We start from the raw sequence: 19,452 nt of genomic DNA, 5'->3' as shown, positions 1-19,452 counted from the left end.
TATACTCCAGAGCACTTTATAGCCAAAAAAATATGGAACACATACAGAATATATGGACTTTGAGATTTAGACATTCTTCATTTTCACTTTAATATTGCGCGTCACAATGACATCAACACCAAAGGCTGAAGAATCTGTACATTCCAATTACAAATCTCTGTTCCAAATCACTCTATTGAACAGTCTGCAACCAAAGTAATGAAACCTAAAAAACAGAACAATAAAGACACTTTTTCAGACCTTTTTAGAGAAGGCCATGCCTTTTTGACAGAGCATTTTCTCATTTTTATACGTACATCTCCTATGTTACATATTAAACAGACAACCCACAAATTAATTTAAGTTAAAAAAAAGTTTTAGTTTAACTTCCGCCAAAGGTTGGTGAGACTTATCAAATTTTAGACAAATTATGGGTGTAAAGTTACTGGTGTTTGATTTAAAAAGCCTTAACGCTGACCTTAATTTAAGCATGTAACACGAGTCAAGACAGCATTTGTTTTTATTTGTGACTCTGGAGGGATGAACTAACTGAGTCAAATGTCCAAATGTTCCCTGGAGGATTCGCTTTTGAAAACCTTTACTCATAGGAAACTAGAGGAACCATAAGATTCTGTATAAAAATTGGGATGTAAGCATGACTGTACAGGAGCACAGTCTATCTCTGTAATCCATTTCTGTCACCAGGACAAGAGAAAAAGAAGCCGTGAACACAGATTTGCAAGTATTACATGAGCCGGAGTTAGCAGATGACATTTAGATGAATTAACACAAAAAGGTAACAGACTTTGATCATTTAAGCTTTACAAGGATTTAATGATGAAGGGCCAGACAGGAAAAAAGTTGGATCAAAATGGATTTAAATAAAAATTTAAGATTTTTTTGGATCAATGGATGTTGACGGATTATTTGCTTTTATTAAAAGACACATTTACTTAAAAAGGATGCTTGAAATCACTCTGCTTCTCATAAAGACAATTGTGTTTAATTTTCTCTAAAAGGATTTCTCTGAAATTGCTAAATCATTTAACTTTTGCTCTATGTTTGGTGGTATCGCCACCTAATTCTCATTTCACTTCTGTTGAAAATGAATAGTAGTGAAAGAATGTCAAATAAAGACTTTCCACATCTTTTTATTATTTTAAAGAGCCTTTAGGCACTAAGTAACCATAATCTACTGCGATATTTCAGTATTTTTTTATTCTTATATTTAATTTCAAATATTTTACATTATCGGTAACTCATATTAAGCAGATAACTCTGTTTTAAATTTTAAGAGTTGAAAATATATTTTTTTACTTTTTAAAATAAGCTAAAAAACAAATAAAAATATGTTGAAATCAGTTATAAGATAAAATAAGAAAAGCCTTTATTGTCACAATCTACAACAGAATTGGAGCAATCAGCATCCCAGTGCAAAAAGAAATGTAACAAAGTATAATACAAAACATGTCAATATGTACAAAAGAAATGTGCAAATATAAAAATTGTCAGTAATAAGAGCGATATGTGCAGATACTAATATGTCTGATGTGCAAAAAAGCGTGGAAGTAGGAAGTATTGTCACAAAGAAAAAGCTTTTTCCTTTCTCCTAAAATGCCTGGTGGGTGCACACTTCCAGTTGTTCCAGCTGTCTTTACAGAGCATTTCTGGATGATTTCTTTTCCATTTGGTTGAGCTTTTAAAGAGCTGAAAAGCATCATAAACGACGGAGCTGCAAACACAGAAAGAGGGTCAAAGACGATAACTTAAAGGTCAACGGGAGACAGCCTTCAACTCACTAAATGAAAAAGAAGAGCTGCACAGAAAAAATCCTAAAACCTAAGTAGCATCTCTCCGTCATGCGCTCAGGCTCGTGCGTCACTCCGCCTTTTTTTTGCAACACGTTTATTGGAAATCTATGTGCGGAACCTGGCCCATAGATTATCCTGTCGATGTCATTATTCTTTGTTACCTTAAAGTCTGTCAGACGACGGGGAATCGGTGTGCCATGACTGCAGACTGAAGATGCTTGTTCTGTAACAGTTTTTTATTTTGCCTATTTACCAACTATTTACTACTCTGTGCCGGCTATGGATGGGTTTGCAAAATCTTCCTCCTGAGCATCTTTTTAATTGAGTAAGACATTAAGGCGTTTTTCAGCGTTTTCCTGCAGAGCTCAGGTGGGACGTTCTCGGTGTGTAGATATTTTTAGTTGCCCCGGAGGGAGTTTAAGCAGTCCAGTGACGAACAGCCAGCAAGTGGGTAACCTGGTTTTCCTGAGACACAAAAAGAGCTCCCCAGAGAAGGTGACGCTTCCAAGCCTGGCAAAAAAGCACTCTCTTTTTTTCTCAAACCAGGTTTTTTTTTTTCACCAGACCACACACAGATTTTGACATCATCTGTGAATTGCAGAAAATTGTGCCTCCGTGGTCGGCACTGTGCCTCGAGTGGGCTGAGAGAGTGAGTGGTCACATTACAGCGCCGTTACATCACATTCCTCCAGTCTCCTCAGCAACCAGGTGTCCTCTGACAACAAAACACAACCCTGTTATGTCATCCTCCTGCTGTCACACCATGTTCAAGGTTTCATAAGCGGAGAGAAAAACCAATCATTTTGCATCCTTGTAGTCCTTTTCTACTCTTGTGAAAAGACTTTGGTGAAGTCAGTGGGGCTGCTACTGAACAATGAAAAAAGCCCGGACGGTGCAGTGGGAGGTGTGAGTTTGCTGCCTCTGAGAGAGTAGAGTTTGGAAAGAGGCGAGGCTTTCTTTCCTTTGACGTGACTCATGTGAAGCCAAAAAAACGCTGATGGAGAAGAGCGTTGAATCCGGTGGGCTGTTCATGACTTCTTTGAGAGGAGAAGAAAGGAGACGACCTGCGGTCACTGCCTTGGACTGCTGATTTTACCTCGCAGTTAGACAAACAAAGGAGGAAAAAGATGCAGAGAATAAAAGAAAAGGGAAAGGGGAGTGAAAGAGAAGGTGTTTGCCAAATTTATGCGAAAAGAAGTAGAATCACTGAAACAAGAAGTGACATATTGTGCCTTTAACACAGTGATAATGGAGCAAATTCAAAGCTGGAACAGAAAAATACCAGTATGTGAATTTTATTAGGGGCGTAATGTTTCATTTCAATAACGATTTGATATTTGTTGCTGCCAAATTTTGATATTTTGGTTCATTTTGAACGATCCAAATCAGTGGCCTAAATTAAAATATCTTCTGTTTCAGAGATAAATACCTGGTACTGAACAGTACAGGTGAAGTGTTCCAGATTCCTTGTATTTTTTGCAATATCATCATTATATGTGGAAAAAAAACAAGAATAAATGTCAAATCCATTCACATTTTAGTTTGATAAACTTCAGCCAGTGTTGTTTTTCCACATCAAAATAATCCAAAGTGAACATTATTAGAACATACTATTACACTATTTGGTCACACGTCTTTGCAAAAATACATGTGTGGAGTTTACAATTCTTAATATCAGCTCATTGCTCCTGTTCGTTCTTTCAGAGAAACGGAAAATTTTACTTTGCGGGTAAATTTTCAATTCATTCGTGTATCTGGTGCCTGTAGCGCGTTGCTAGGGTTTTGTTGAGTGAAAACCTGTCAAGCAAACTTATGTGAGTTCTGTTTCATGCAGCACACCAGTTTTGTCTCTTGCTAGCATTGGGTGGCCCTAGCTATTTGTTGTGTTAGCATTATTTTTTTTTTTTTTTTGTGTTAGCATTAAGTTGCTAGCATTCATGGGAGCTGCTACCGTTCGGTATTTTGTGTGACTGGCCTTTATTTATTTTTTTGAGTGGCTAGCATTCATTGGAGCGTTTAGCACTCCATTTCTGTGTGTGGCTAGCGCTGCGTTTTGTGTAGACACTCCTGTTGGATAAAACTTCTTTAGGGGAAGACATTTTATTTCAGTACAGGGTTGTTATGGTTGTGGCCGTATTTGGTTTTGGATTTTCTTTTTGTTCTTTGTATTTCTGTCAGAGTGGGACCTCTGTGTGTTTGTGGTTTTTTGTGTCTTTCTGTGTTTATTTGTGTCAGGTGTGGTGCTGAAGGGCATGGCTCCCATTGGACCCAGCAGGTGAAGCGAGTTATGCTGCATCAGTCTCCACTGCAGCTTGGCGCTCTTCTACTTTGTAGTTTTGTGGTATTTTGTTTCTCACTCTGTTCTTTAGTGTTTGGTGTGAGTTAGTTATTTTAAGTGAAGCTGTAGGGGTGAACTGCCGTTTTATTTAGTATAGTTTTTCTCCAGTTTATGTTAGTTCAGGGAGGTTAGTGTTTGACATTTTTTGCCCCCTTTGTTTTAAGCTCGCTGGGTTTCAGTTAGTTGGGGTTTTGTTTATTTTGGTCTTGGTTCACATTTTGGTTATTAGTTGTTTTCTCTTGTGAATAAATTGGTTACACTTTTATGGAGAAAATCTTTTTGTGTTTTGTTTACACATTTTTCTTAATTTATTTTTATGTTCAGCCCCAGATCTGCTAGACGCGAAATTGGGCGTAACATTAGCTGATAAGGAGCTTCAGTGGGAGGTTGGTTAGGCAATATGAATGTATGATATCGGCCCTTGAGGCCTGGATTTCGGCCCCCCTGCTCTAAATTGTTCCTAGATACAAACGTATGTGTGGTTGTGTGGCCCTACAACAAACTGGTGGCCTGTCCAAGTTGTGCCCACTGACTGTACAGGACAGAGTGAGTGTGACGTAACCCATGAAAAATGACTTGCATTCGGTTCCAATCAAAGGAAGTCAATTGATGATGAAGCAGGTTAATAGAGTGGATGCATGGAAAAATATTTTATAGTCAAAGTTTATTATTTCAGGTTCTGAAATGCTGAAATGTTTTAAATCAGTAAAACAGTTTAAATATTTAAAGCTGCGACAAGAGGACTGATTACTTTGTGAGTTTGTGTTTCTTACTAACGGGATGTGGGAGGGAAGGGTCAGGTACATCGTCTGTTGCTTGTTAACAAGACATTGATTGTAATATGCTTCTATATGCGTCATTTAAAGAACACCAAGGATTTTGTTTTTGTTTTTGTTTGTTGTCTGTCAAATTCTCAGGTTTCTGTCGTCATCACTTCAAGATTTGCTTGTCTGAGGTAACAAGGTGAATCCTCTGTTCAGATTATGAAATCTGCTTTCAGGTGTGTTGGCCGCTCAGCATTTTGTAAGATCCTATTAGCACTGTTTACTAGAATCTGTGTGGACAGCTACTGGAGCATCATGCAAGGTGACTTTATTTCCGTGATTGGTCACTGCTGGTCTTTGCTGTCCACCTAAGCCAAGAAGACATGCAGCAACAATCACTTTTAGCAGGTAAACTTTAAACCAGGGGAGTCAAATTCAGTCGTACAAGTGGCCAAAACCCAAAACACACCTTAGGTTGCAGGCCATATAGGATAAACATGTATTGAACACTCTAAAAACAAATTTTTAAAACTTTAAAACCTTAACTTTTTAACATAATTATGAACTAGATATAAAGCATTGCCTGAGATAATGCTAGTGTGAATGCTGTTAGCTGAATTTGGCAGCTGAAGATGCTACTGTTGATAGCTGAAAAAGATGATAGCCATTTAGCTAAATATTAGCTAAATGCAAAATTAGCCAACTAAACAAAACAAAAAAAAAACTTAGGTTAGCCAAAACAGCTAGCGTGTAGCTGAAAAAATAGCTAAGCTTGAAAATAGCCTAAAAAACTGAAAAAAAAATCCTAAATTAGCCAAAACTGCTAGCGTGTCAATATTAACCTAACCTCAAAATAGCCTAAAAAAACTTTAAACAGCCTAAATTAGCCAAAATAGCTATCATGTAGCTAAAAATTAGCCAAGCTCCAAATAACCTTAAGAGTGAATGCCAAAGTAGTCAAAAAGCTAGCATATTGCTAATTTTAAAACTTTACAACTGTAACCTTTTAACATACTTATGAATAATAAAAAAGGCAGGAATATTATTCCAGAATAAATCAATTTAAACCTTAAATAACTTTCAGTATTTGACTCTCTATAAAAATGTATTTTGTCAAAATTAAACAAGTTAAAAATGAGCGCAAGATAACATCAGGCCATTAACAAAAATAAAATAAAATGATCTGGATGGCCGGATAGAATTACCCTAGAGGGCCGAATCCGGCCCCCGGGCCTTGACTTTGACACACGTGCTTAATTTCTTTTCTGAAGAAAATGGACTGCAGGACTGAACCTGAACCAACAATGTACCATTGCATCAAAAATGAATATCCATGGCTGATTTTTCTCAGAATAACCCGTGTTGACATCACACAGACCCATGCTGTCTGCATAATAAAGCACCTGACACAGTCTGGCAGTGCAGCCCTTTGACTTATTTAAGAGCAAAGGCTCAACTGGAAGCATCAGCTGTAAAACTCACTCAAAGGGCAAGAGCACCAAAGTGCGTCAGTCCCTTTTCTCTCTGTCTCATCCATGTTTTACCCCTTGTGACCCTGGAAAGCCATCCATGAATATTCCATCAGCCAGCGAGCACGTCTGCCCTCCTCCTGAAGAGGCTCAGTCGGTAAATAGCTTACGTAAACATCCCATATAGGAATACAATCATAATGCATATTACGGGAATCACAGGCACAAATCATTGCAAATGAGTAAAAGACGGCAGCGCAGACAATGAGGGGAATAAATGTGGTTTTGCATTTATTATTTATCCCATGACTTATGTTAGCACCATCTCTGGGCAGACGCTTCCTCTGTGAGTGTGTGTTTGTGTGTGTGTAATGTATTCTGCTCACTGATAATGACACTGCTGGGTAAGATGAATTACTTTCTATTTTTATGGCTAATCTGAACCTCAGGTGTTCAGTAGAAACTCCAGCATCTTCAGAAGAACAGAGTGGGCTTGTGATGAAACTTTCAGTCGCATCCTCGATGCCAAATAATGCTACCCTACCTTGAAACAGCTCTAGTAACCATATGCCTAGTAACCACAGCACACTAGTTGGGCAGTGCCATTAGTCCCTAGAATTTGGTCCTTTTGGTCTCCGTGACTGCACTGCTGTAGTCCTCTATCACTGCCCCCAAGCCCGACAGCATCGGTCTACCACGGCACCAGACCCTGGACTCCTGAACAGGATAGTGATGCTTGAGCACGAGCTGTGATGTAGCTTATGGCCAACAGAAGGAGAAGGAGGGAACTCCGCCCCATACTGTTTTGACATATGTAGTAGCAATGGGGCACAAAGAATTTATGAGGCAACACTAAACCTGTTGGTCTAAGGATAAACATGCATAACTTTGGATGTCATATTAATGTAATAAAGGTGTTAAAATTCATCATCTTTAATAGTAACCATCCATTCATCCTCCAAATCCACTCAGTCCCTTTTGGGATCACAGGGTTGCTGGAGCCTATCCCTCTTGGACCAATGGGGGGGCACACCTGGACAGGTTGCCAATTCATCACAGATCCACACATTCCCTCCCAGGCACAACGTAGAGCCCCCAATGAACCTATAAAACAGGTTTTTTTTGGACTATGGGAGTAAGCCGGAGTTAGTGAGAAAGCCCACACATGCACGAGGAGAACATGCAAACTCCACGCAGGAGACCCACATGGGACCTGGATCAAACCACTAAGCCACAATGCAAACTTAAAAGTAATCAGTTAAGGTAAATATTTTCCCTATTTTATGTTCTTTTAATCAAAACGTGGATGGTCAATAATGTAAAGATGTATTCAGACATTAATACTTCTTAGTGATTGCTTTCTGGAGCTGGCCTCTCCTCCTCTGTCATGCAGCACATCCATCCATCCATCCATCTTCTTGGCCGCTCCTTCCCTTCGGGGTCGCGGGGTGCCGGAGCCTGATGGGCGAAGGCGGGGTTCACCCTGGACAGGTCGCCAGTCTGTCTCAGGGCCTCAATCACACCCATTCACTCTCACATTCACACCTAGGGGCAATTTAGAGTCACCAATTAACCTATGAAGCATGTTCTTGGACGGTGGGAGGAAGCCGGAGTCCCAGGTGAAAACCCACGCATGCACGGGGAGAACATGCAAACTCCACACAGAAGGGTCCCAGCCGGGAGTCGAACCGGGGCCTTCTCGCTGTGAGGCAATCATGCAGAACAGTTTGGACAAATAATGGAAATTGTTACACTAGGGGGAATAAAGTGTTAATTGTTATGTTTTATTCTTTGTTTTTAACAAAACTTGTTTATATTATATAAGAGAGTAAAATTATACTTTGATCATATGGATGATGAACTGTAATTGAAGTCAGAATGCCTATTTAACCTGAGAGTTTATATCAGTGGCCTATTGCAATACATTCCCTTTATGGGAATAATTAAACATCTCATCAAATCTCTTTTAGGTTAATTTCTTCTCCCCTTGCAGCGTTTTTCACTTTGTTATCTCGTTTATTTTTATGTCTTCCGATGTATTATTCTTTTTTCTTCTCTCTTTTTCTCACCCCTTCATCTCTCGGCATATTCTCCACATTTTTAACTATTTGATCTCTTTTTTACTTCATGTCATTTCCTTCTCCTTATCTCACATGTTTTTGAACTCACATTTTTATTTTATGTTACACTGTATTTCATTCTTGTTCTTAGCTCACATTTTTGTATTCATGTTTCTATTTCATATCATTTTATTCTTCTCCTTATCTCATATATTTTCATATTAATGTTTTAATTTTGTAATTTCCTTCACTGCCATATTAATGCTTTTATTTTTTAATGCCATTTCATTCTCCTCCACATATTTACATTTTTAATTAAAGTCATTTTCTTCTTCAACTGTGCTCACATATTTTTGCATTCATGTTTTTATTGTAAGTCATTTTATTTTATCTTATCTCACATGTCGTATTATTTAAAATTCATTCTTGTCCTTATCTCTCATATTTTCAGTGATATTTTTTATATTTTATATCATTGCATTCTTCCACTTCACTCACATATATTTGTATTCATGTTTTTCTTTAATTTCACTTAATTCTCTTCCTTATCTTACATGTTCTCTTTTTCATTTTTTTCCTTATCTTTCATATTTTTGCTATTTCATGTCATTTTATTCTACTTCTTATCTCATATATTTTGATTTTCATGCTTTTATTTTATGTCAATTCTTCTTATCTATTTTCTCTTCCTATCCATTTTTTCTGTCATTTCATCATGACTTATCAACCTTTTATCTCATTTCTCTTTTTTCCCCTCACATTATCTCCACACCTTCTCATAAATATGTTTACCAGGCGAGTTCAGGTAAATGCAGAGGGTAGTGTCAGGAAGGCTTCTGACGCAAAGCCAAATCAATCATGCGAATCACAAACTGGGATGATTCGCTGAGGGACCCCTAAAGGGAAACAGCCGAAAGGCAAAAGAAGATCTAACAAGTCAGATGAACCCCAGTATACAAAGACAGCAGAGGATTGCACCACAGTGCCGGTGCGCCGTTGCCCTCCTTTATATACCTTATTTTAACATTCCAGCATCTAGAAACGTGTCTGCAGCCACAAGATTAGATTCATTTCTAAAGTAGTTGTCTTCTGCTTATCAGTATAATCACTGGAGAGGTTCAAAACTCCCAATAGAGTTATTTGGAAAAAAATATTTAGACAAAATCTGCCAAACAGGTGGGTTCATATTTGAACAGATGGCACTAGAGAGGAATTGCAGTTAAGCCTAATGCAATAAATTAATACTTTTCTAATCAGATGCACCATAATGTCGGAGATTTTAATGAAAATATCTAAAAATATACTAATTTAAATAAATGTAGCTGACTAATAAAGCTGAAACTGGACTGAACACATTCAGACAAAAACATCATTAATATTCTCCCTGCCATGCCTTTGTGCTCGCCATAATCCCATTTAGATATATTTTCCACAATTATTGCATCTTAAGGATTAATTAGATCCTGACTCATCAGAGCCTTATTCAATCGTACTGAGCTCATCTTGCTGTGATGAGAGATGATATCAGCCCTTCACAGTACCAGCGATGCTGCCAGAACATCTGATCTCCAATAAGCAGGCTTCACCATTAAATAAACAAGTGTTCTCCATTTGTGCGTCTCCGATGAGGCTGATTTACAGCAAACCCCAGTCGGAGAGAAAAAAAAAAAAAATTGCACACAAGCAACTAGCTGCACTTCAAAGGCTGAGGAGGCCAAGGTTTTATGTCACAAAAGAAAAATGCAGCTTATTACCTTCAGCAGCCTCTTCTGCACCTTTTGAAAGAACGGGCTGTACTCTGGAAAGTCTTTGTTGCCGTCTGCCTTTTGTTTCTTTGAGCATGAATTTCTTTGACGATATCAGTCAAACAATAATGTCTCTAAAAGACTTTGTTGGTGAAAACTGTTGGAATGTATTCAAAGAAAACAAAATGTTTGCTGCATGTCGAAGGCTGCGATTCTTAAACAAATAAATACTTGAGGCGTCTTCAGTTTTATCGACAAAAATGAACGTTTTTTCAAATTTCATTCTTTAGGAAAAGGATAAAACAGACTCTGTTTCATCATAATCCAGGAGGGCGGAAAAGGAAAATTTCACAATGCTAAAGAACTTCATTCCAAGGCCAAATCTGAATTCTTCCCCTACTCCTTTGGCTTCTCCTTACCTTCAAATTTTTGGGGTAGGAGTGTCTGAAATTGATTTTTTAAGTGGTAACACTCACTCAGAGCCCTCTACCGCGAGGGTGTTCTGCGCCGGGCTGTTCTGCGGAGGGGAAATGTATTTCTTCACATGAAGCACATAATTTTACATTTAAATGTAAGCAATTACTTTTTGTCTTAGCATGACTTTCTAAAGTTAAAAAACTGAATTTTTTATGTATTTTCTGAGTGCTGGAGGCTACAATATAGTCTATGACAGACCGCCAAGGCCTGCAAAGTGAATCAGTGAAGGCATCAAATTATCTGAAAAGAATTATCTAAATTTATATATATATATATATATATATATATATATATATACATACATACAGTTGTCCAAAATATATTTTAGATCATTCCAGTTGTTTTGTCAACTTCTCTCACAGCCCTACGCTGTGCTGCTGTAGACGTTTTTTTTTTGTTTTTTTTTACATAAAAGTTTCTAACCAATCAGATTTCAGCCCTCACTTGTTTCTATGTCCATGAAAGTCTTCCATACTTTCATACAGTCCGTGCTTCTGTCCTCACGTCCAGTTTTGCAGCGGCTTTACATTAAAAACAACCCAGATTAAACCATAGCCACATAAGGATTATAGTTTAATCAGGACGGAAAATTACTTCATGCTTAAATGCTGGTGGGGAAAGTAATTTTTTAAATTATTTTTATTTATCAATGCTAATGTTCTCAAAGAAGAATGTGTCCTTACTGATAGGCAAAAAGTTAAGATAAAACGTGCCGGTCAAAGTGGGAAAGATTCATGATTTTTTTGGGAGTATCATCTCAGATTCTGCAACCTTCAGTTCAAGTAATAAAAGTGACAAAACACCAACAAACTATGCAAAATAGTTTTTTGTAGCATTTTTTTTCCTGAAGAACTCCCTTCCTTTCAAAACAATCAAGCATTTCTAGTTAACCTGCTGTTAAGCAAATACAAAGCTTTAGTAACAAGACATTCTAAATCAAATCGACTCAAACAGATATTAGATCAAATTAATCAAATCAGGATGAATGTGTTATTTTCACAATAAACAAGCATGCAAACTGGTTGTTGGAGGGGTAATGATTTTTGGAGACAAAGCTAAAAGAACTTTGGCTCCAGCTCAACACTGATGTACTCGTCCCAGTGTGCACACATGGAATCCATTTATTGAGTGAAACGCATTTATAAACGGCTCAATTTAGATCACTAACACTGGACTTTCCAGTTCAGTCTTTCCTTCTAAAGCCTGTCCCAGCTACTGTTGGGCGAAGGCCGGGCATGCCCTTGATGGTCACCGCTGCTAGACTGAACGTTAATGCCATATTGGTGACTCTAAATAGCGTGTGAGTGTGTCTGTCTAGGAAGAACTGTCCAGGTTTTACTCTGAAGCAGCTGGGAAGAAAAATAAAATATATAAATAATGTTAAATATCAAATAATTCACTTTATTGTGTTGACATAAGCTAAATCTCCAATCTAAAAGTCTTAACAGTTTTATACATCTGAACACTTTAGTTGATATCCTTTTTGAAATTAATGAAGTGTTTACCCTCTTTTCACACATTTTAAGCTAATCCTGAACACTAAACCATTTGTTCACATTAAAAAGTTTTAATAAAAGTGGCTGCAACTCTGGAATCGTGTGGAATTTCTGCTTCCGGCTAATGATTTTCAGCCACCATCTTGTCTGTAGGAGTCGGGAGCTTGTGGCCTGCCCAGCTTATTTTCTACGTCACAAATGCGATCTTTTTCAAACGCCTTTTTGTTGTCTGCTCCTGATTCACAATAATTTGTGTAAATACATTCTCAAAAATGCAATTTTAAGCTTAATTATCTTAATATATGTCATCCATCATCAGAAAAATGCCACAAAAAAATGTTAAAAACACAATCTGAATCCAAAAAATGTTTTTTTCCCAAATCAACTTGCTTGTAAACCTTAATGTAATAATTGATAGTTATGAATATTGTTGTCCGTGTAATCTGTAATCCCCAGAACATTCTGAATAACAGCTAAACTCTCAAAATAGGTCATAACACCAGACGATGACCTGAAGCACAGAAGCAAATCCACAACAGAATGGCTGCTTGAGAGAATAATCTTGCAGTTGCAGTGACCCGGTCAAAATCCAGACCTCAGCCTTTTTTTATGCTGACGGGGGTTTCAGGAGAGCTGTGCACAAGCAAACGATCACAAACCCCAAGGATGTAAAACCTTGAGATTATAGAATGGAGGGATCGTGATACCTGAATAACAAGGAAAGCCCCCCAGTTCCCTCTAATTATTCCAGCTAAAGATGGTGATGGTTCACATTTAAGGTGGAATTTTGTGTCCTCTCAGCAGGAAGGATGGCAGACATGTTCTGTGTTTCTACTTTTAAAAATTAAACCGCTCCGTTTTGACAGTCAGTAATAATCTTATGTAAACAAGAATTACATACAGCCTCTTTCAGAAGGATTTAATTTTAACTTTTTTTTGTTTTAATGCTCACCTGGTATGTTGCTGGATAAATAAGATAGAAGGTTGCATAAAAAATTTACTTATCCTGTTAAAAGCAAATCATTTTATTTATGAAAAAAGGGGGTAAAAGGAGATGATTTTTTTTTAATTTCCATATGATCTTATCTTTTCTATTTGAAGTGGGGCAGACAAAGAGAGCAATCGAGTATGCATGAACAGGGGCCTGGCCTGAACATAGGGGAGCGTTGTTTATTCTTTCCCATCCTTTACTTCAACCGCTCCCTCGTCTTTTATCGCAACCATGAGGGTCTTCCACATCAAAGTCGTGTTTCATGTCTTTAAACATTTTTGTTTTTGATGTCAGAAAATATACCAGGATGAGTTAAATGATTGATCACAGGTTTCCAAAAATAAAATAAAAAAGGAGAAGTAAGTGAGCTAACAAAACCTCACTCCTTATTTTTACTTTATGCAGCTGGGATTCGCAGTATAAAATGGACATAAAACAAAATAAGTCTTGGCTGGATTGTCTTTTTAAATTGGGTTTTATTTGTTTTTGTCACTTATTGATGAGAAAATCATTATAAAGCTTAACGTCATTTTGTTTGAGGCAAGTCATAATGTCACAAATAATTGTTTAGATATTTAGATTCCCTCGAGTAATTTGCAAAAAAAGTTCAAATTAAAATAAAAAACTGCACCTTTTGTGATACAAATGAGTCAAAGAACTCGTCCTTTTACTCCAAAGAGTGTTTGCACAGATTTCGATCTGGATTCCGCATCTCTGAGACCATCCAGTAGGTCGTCCAATTGCTTCTCGTTTGTTTCGTTAAGTCATTCAGCACCAAAAATCCCATCCTCTGTTCAATAAAAAGCACCAGTGTTCTGAGTCGCCAGCTGCAGATTCAAAAACACACTCTGACAACAGACCTGTGCGGCTCTTTTCAAGGTCAGCCTGCACAGATCAGCTCCCAAACACTCCAATTATCTTCACAAAACGCTTGAAGAGCGGGTTCATTTTACATCCTAAGAAATGACAGAGCTGCACCTGACAGGTCATGATGTCCCCTCAAGGTGCTTCTCCTTAAAGACCCACTCTTCACGTGTTCTTGTCGCCTTTTTCTCATAAAAATGGAGGACATAAATAAAGAAAATAAGGCGTAAAATTGAGCTTACTTCATTCAAAATACCATTTGAAAACCATCTTATTTGTGACTTACAAAATATGCTGGGTTAGGTTACGTTGGGGTTGTGAAAGGCTGTAAGCTAGTGGGCGAGCATGTAAGCAGATGGGTGATGGGAAGAGGGGTGGGGTTGCTCAGAAGCAAATTTCTAAAGAATTCCTGTCACTTTTCAGAAATTATGTACTAAAAAACAACACAGAACTTTTTATTTTGGCTAAAAACTGCCTAATTATAATTAAAAGACCACTTGGATTGCTTTTAAAATAGATGATCAGAGTGGCACTTTGAAAAATAAAAAAAGCTCAAAACGTGTGTTTGGAGGCTGTGTTCTTACAAAATTGTTGAGTTATAAAAGATTCTAGGAGGATATTTCCTTCCAAGAGTCAGACCCTTGGCATATTCACTTTACAGCACATCATCTTTAATAGAAAAAAAAACAGCATGTACAGCACTAATCAGTGCGTTTCAGAGTGCATTACACAACAGCTTCAAGCGCATCGAAGCCTGCTGAGAACCAAGAACACGATCAGGAAGCAAAGAAATCAGCAAAAGAAGCCAGAACCCCGCCAGAGACTCAACAGCAGCGCTGTGATTAACAGGTGAAGTTATGATTCAGATTCCCGAATTAGCTCCTTTTGATGGGAACCCCTGGAGACAGAGAGGAAGGGTGGGCCAAACAGTTGCAAATAGGCGAGAGAATGGAGCCTGTGCGGATGGGTGAAGGCTCAGGGGGATGAAGAGCTCTCCGTGTAACCTAAAGACCTCTCTGAAGCACAGTGACACTGACTGACAGACTTTGGCATGGAGCTAATAATCAGGCCCGCCTCAGCTTGGGAATCTGTGGATCACTGAGAGCGGCATCATCAGTGAGCATTCAGGAGATTTTCTTCAACAGTTTCGAAACCTCAAGCTATGGACAAACCGGGCATGTAATGTGTATTCAAGAACACAGTAAATGTGGGTTCTTGAAAACACTTTTAGCTTAGTGGACAAACAGGGAGGGGCTTCTCACTTTTCTTCTTCTAATTTTCTAAATTTACGGCAACAAAATGTGCAAATCTAGCGATTCTTGCAGACTTTTTCCTTCACACTTCTACTCAAAAAGACGAAAGACTTGGTGTCATATAATTCCAGACGGACACAAATCACAGTTATTAATGTCTCCTTCATGATCCATTTTCAAACAGACGGCATCTCCATGAATTAAAGTGAACGTCATCCATACGCCACTTCCAAATCCAAGTGCATGATTGGTCAAAGTTCACAAGACCACACCTTTTTTACTGACGAGTTTATACACAAAAGGAAAACTTTTAATATTGTTAGATTTGGCTATATGAAGAGTTTTTGGAATACTTTACTATTAGCAAATGGAGGAATCCATTGTTACATCAATCCACATGGAGCTGAGGACCAGTTGAAACCAGTGAGGTCAGGCTAAAAGGAATTCAGTAGTTTTCTATTAAGAAAACGACCCATGAATATCTTGTCTGCAGCCACATGGGTAAGGACACATTGACCAATAAGGTGTTAAGGTTTTGGGGGGTTCTCTTGTCCTTATAAACATTGACTTGGAGCCAGATAAGGCCTATATATAAGTAAACTGTATTTTATGAGTCTTTGTATTCCTGAGACACAGAGATTTCTGTACAAGTTTGATCCAAGTTTTATTAAATTGACTAAATTCCAATGGAGTTTTTTGATCACCTTCTTCCTCATCAGCAAACACGCAGAGGTTAGCGGGGGGTAACTTCACAGTATGTAGAGCCTAAAAATGGTCGTGGAAACTTGTGTAGCAACGTCTGAACGTGAAACCCCAAAAAGTGCATGTACATGCTTTTACATAGACGTCATTGGAAGTGGCCACTGAAACACCCAATGCCAAGGACGTGTTTTGCAAGTTCAAGAAGGTGATAAATGCTGTTTCATGAATGTGCCTTTAAGATGAGGGGTTCACACCAAACCAGCACCGGACAAGCTATTTCTACTGTTTACTGTTGCTACAGTTGAAAGAGGTTTGGTGTGAAACGTCAACGAAAGGTGCAAATCTCGTAAATCTTGCTCCAGGCCTTTTCTTTCTCAGCTCTATTCCGATATATGAAACACTTGGTGTTATATCATTTCAGGCAGGTACAAACCGCAACAGTTAATGAACAATTTTCAAAAAGTTGACACTTCCGTGAATTAAAGGGATATCATCCACACATCACTACCAAATCCAAGTCCCTGACTGATCGAAGTATGACTACCTTTCAATGGGAGTTTTGTACATAAAGCTGTACAAAACTTGCTACACGTAAATGCAAGAGTTTTATTTGAAAAGGCTGCTTAAACGTGTGTCGCTGAGGGCAGCGAGTATGTAACTTAAGAGTCCTACATCACTCAGTCCCTCTTACTTTAAATAGCCCATAATATGCATGTTCAGGTCAGGAATAGGATGAATTGTGAGTCATTTTCCCTCCTTACCAGGCAAGATTAAAGTGTCGTTGTTGCAGCACCTTTATCCTTGTTACACAAAGGGGTGATGGAGATGCTGGAAGACGGATGTGGACAGCGTTGATGAGCAAAGAAGGCTACAAATTGCAGGGATGTTCATGAGCCCCCCGGAGGGGTTCAGTTCCTCTGATCAAAGGATCCATAGCTTCAAGTTTTCACATGGGTGCCATGAATGCTGTTGCATCAAGGGGATGACATGAAATGCTTTCCTGGAGGGAGCTGAATGGTTTGTTTACATGGGAACACACTGACATTCAGCTGAGGAAAGCATCAACAAGGGTTTTCAGCCGGTGACATGCACGTTTTGGGTTTCGATTGTTGCAGAAAAGGCCAACTGAGACTGCTTGTGTCTCATTTGCTTGTGGCCTTTTCGGGCTTTTGTTGTTTGAATTATAGGGAATTGAAACCATAAAGAAACAAGCATGAGCTGTTGTTAAAAAAAAAGTATGGATCCTAATTTGGGTTATGAATACAGCTTCGTTTTCTACATTTTTGCTCAGGTTAAAGTTTTCACTGAGGTGTTATTGTTGTGGTGGAGAAATAACTAAATCTCTAAATAAAGTGGGAATAACGGTCCATCTGTGCAGACTTCACCGATGCTGCTTTCTCTTATTCTGCCACTTTGGCACCACGAGTGTGATGAAACCGGGTCCTCGGAACCCGACAGCTGTTTCTGGCTCCATCAGCACCGTGTGGTGCTGATGTTGCAGAGAGCGGTGTCCTCTGAGGGGGATGTGACCGATCCATCGGGCGATGCGCCACGCAAAGCGGATCCGCGTTTGGATCTGTTCGGCCCGCTAAAACATGGCTATGGCGCGATGTTCAACATCCACTTTCCCCTACCCCCCCATTTTCCCAAACATTAAAGACATACGCGTGGAACTTACGCGCTCCAGCTGATCCACGCGTGGATGCCATGGCTGCCGGGGGGGTGGACGTGCGCTCGCTCCGAATGTGAGTCCCGGACGGTGCGGATGAGCACGCCTTCCGTAGCTGATGCTGAGCAGGACTGAGCATCACATCGCGCAACGTGGAGCTCCACTCCGTGGGAGGATGATGGTGATGTCGCGGGAATAGTCTCCTTTGAGCGAGAACATATCTGAGTCACCGCATTTCACAGGAAAAATAATCCTCCAGGAACCCGAACCTGCAAACAGGGATGTTCACACACTTATGAAGCAGCGCGCGCATGCAGGAAGCAGCTCCAATCCGGACTATTTATAGCTCCTGCTTTTAGCAAACAATTGCACAGCTTTCATTTAAAGCCACATGCCTCCTCCGATGCTTCCATCCTCTTATACGTGAAGGGTTTTCACACCTTCTGCTCTGCGCACCGACAGGAAAACGCGCGTGAGCTTCAGCTCGCGCGCAGCAGACTGTCAGCTGCTCCTGTTTGCGTCCTATTAGCTGCGACCCTTATAGGAATAATGTGGGTCGATGTCCCACTTCTGGGATGAACACGCAGGAACCCGAGCCAAGAACGGGAGACGGCTGGCACCGAGTCTCCTTATAGGAAATAATTACAATCAATCAATTCAAATGAAATAACAGGGTTTTCACCTTTGTGACAATTTCTAAGGTTATTTTTAGTGAATTATATTCATTTTTTGTGTGTTTTTGATTTCTTCCTGTTTCTTTTTTAATTTTATTTTGAAACTATTCTAGTCTACTCTTTTTTGTATACAAACTGTAAACATTCCTCCTAATAATATCACTTTTGTTATTTTGCTGAAGTTAAAAATATCACATTAGTTTTAATCAAGAAATGAAACAGTGATTAAAAATCATTGTACCAAAAAAAAAAAAAAAAAAACGCTGGTAAAGATACAATCTAAAAATATTCTAAATTTCCAAGCAGATTAATAAAAAAGCTGGTGCATATTGTGGATTTGGCCTAAAAACAGTTTTGGACTTCAAATCAATGTGTTGAACACAGGTCTTTTTAAAACAAGGTCCAACAGTATGGCACCTAATTGAGAGAGCAAAGAAAACAGACAGTAACAAACAGTCTGGAATAAGAATCATAACTTTATAGCACTAATAAGATACAAATCTAGGAAGATGATAGTCTAGAGTTGAAGAAGATGAACCTATGCTTGATTAAGCTCATAATCTACACCACTCTTGAAGCGATATCTATTGGATATTTTTTTAAACATTTACTGGTCAAAAAATGAAATAACTGTACTATGAATTTACATCCATCAGATCCCAATGAATCATTTTTCAGGTTTTCTTGTTCCATCCCATTAACTGTTGAAGGTGGAGTACACCATATTCAGGTCGCCGGTTTGTCACAAACACACAAGAGCAACTTGCCGACACAGTTAACCTGTGATACACGTTATTGATCTGTGTCAGAAAGGTCCCAGCTCTGATTTGAACCAGCTTCTTCTCGCTGTAAGGTGAGAGAGTTAACCACTACACATCGCCTTTTTGTTCACAGACAACTAATAACCACAGAGTTCTACATTCCAAGAAGTAGCAAATATTTGTAGTGAAATTTAGCAGAAATAGGTCAGAAATTTGCATTAAAGCAACAGTCAAGCATCAATATTTCTGTTCAGATTTTTAACTTGTCATATAACTGAACAGAATGATGGTAAAAGGTTTCATCTGTTGGTCAGAATATTATAATTAGAATGAGTTTAAAGATTTTTTTCTTATATTCTGCTGCACAACACTGTCTAGTTGCTGTTCAGAGGCAAAGTT

At 38.6% G+C, this 19,452-nt stretch overlaps 1 protein-coding gene across 1 annotated transcript in view; it reads right to left on the bottom strand.

The window, feature by feature from the left end:
- Nucleotides 1-19,094, bottom strand: part of tbkbp1 (TBK1 binding protein 1) — a 74,998-nt gene extending 55,904 nt beyond the window's left edge. Inside the window, exon 1 of the mRNA XM_024285160.2 lies at nucleotides 17,628-19,094. The gene's annotated coding sequence lies outside the window, so the exon portion shown is untranslated. The remainder of the gene's footprint in view (nucleotides 1-17,627) is intronic.
- Between the last annotated feature and the right edge of the window lie 358 nt (nucleotides 19,095-19,452).

The sequence above is a fragment of the Oryzias melastigma genome, linkage group LG19 (genome assembly GCF_002922805.2).
Source record: "Oryzias melastigma strain HK-1 linkage group LG19, ASM292280v2, whole genome shotgun sequence".
NCBI lineage: Eukaryota > Metazoa > Chordata > Actinopteri > Beloniformes > Adrianichthyidae > Oryzias > Oryzias melastigma.
Note: the sequence above shows the minus strand (reverse complement) of the source record. Positions and strands in the feature narration are given on the sequence as shown.